The sequence below is a fragment of the Labeo rohita genome, unplaced genomic scaffold, assembly GCF_022985175.1.
Source record: "Labeo rohita strain BAU-BD-2019 unplaced genomic scaffold, IGBB_LRoh.1.0 scaffold_1056, whole genome shotgun sequence".
NCBI classification, from domain to species: Eukaryota; Metazoa; Chordata; class Actinopteri; order Cypriniformes; family Cyprinidae; genus Labeo; species Labeo rohita.
The window spans coordinates 13423-14635 of NW_026127182.1; the positions used below are offsets into that span (position 1 = coordinate 13423).

Consider the following 1213-nt stretch of genomic DNA (forward strand, 5'->3'; position numbering starts at 1 on the left):
TGGCAAGAATTTTGATGCCTTTGGTGCAAAGACTGAAGCTGATGATCAGTGGACTTTCTTGCAGGACAGCCATCCCAAAGTATACATCCATATCTACTTAAGCTTGGTTCAGGGTTTGGTCCTGGGATGTTCTTGAGTGGTCTGTTCAATCTTCACATTTAATTCTTATTAAAATTATTTGGTTGAATTTTAAGAAAGCAGTGGCAATGTGAAAACCAACGATTATCAATCACTTTTACTTTTTCAAGTAAGGAATGGGCCAAGATTGCAGTAGAGATGTGACAGAAGCTTCTAAGCACTTACAGGCAGCGTTTATGGGAGGTTATAAAGAATAACAGATTCTGCACCAAATTTGACTTTTGTTGGTTGAATAATTTTGAACATGAAGACAGTTCGATTTTTTTAATTATTCATCAACTTTACGTTCTCAGAATCACTCAAATATGTATTAATAAACTTTCTGCAATAGTTAACTGATGCCTTTGTTAAATAACTAACTGGCTGCCTGTGACCATCCAAGTGTAAGTTCTTATAGGCTACTTTTAATTTAAAAATTACCTTTTTTCTTGCATGAGTGGAGGAAATCTTTATGAACAAGCTTTTTAAATTCTTGAAAAAGCTATTATATGTATTAGAACATTAAAATATTTCAGTGTTTAAGTGATAATGTCATTTAAAAAAAATGAATTCAGTAATTTATTTGATAATAAAATTCCTCTAATGATCACTCCAAATCAAATGTTCAGTGAGCACAGATTTATTTCAAAAGGAATATTAAAAGTAAATCTACAGAACAGTCATATTATATGACTTCAGTAGAGGCTCCCATCAGGTCTGAGGGTTTCACTCTTCTTTGGCCTGAGACAGAAAAACATAGAAAAGTCATGTAAACAATCAGTACATTTTTCAAGCATAAGCTGAATACTGTATGTTTCTTTTCAGTAAATGCAAGAAAGCATTTACTATACTGAGTAAAGATCCTGCTATTATGCAACTGACCTTTCCAGCATCACGGCTCTTGGCTCTGAGCTTGTTGACCTGAGACTCAGCAATGTCAGCACGCTCCTCAGCCTCCTCCAGCTCATGCTGCACCTTCCTCAACTTGGACAGATGAGTGTTGGCTTGCTCCTCCTAAAGAGTAACATTTTTACCATGTAGTCGTGGAACATCAGGAATATAAAAATTACTAATTAATTAAAAATCAGTGTGTCAA

The 1213-nt window shown here is 34.7% G+C and overlaps 1 pseudogene; it reads right to left on the reverse strand.

Moving 5' to 3' along the window:
* Positions 1-741: 741 nt before the first annotated feature.
* The window catches only part of LOC127157359 (myosin heavy chain, fast skeletal muscle-like), a 7237-nt pseudogene continuing 6765 nt past the window's right edge, over positions 742-1213 (reverse strand).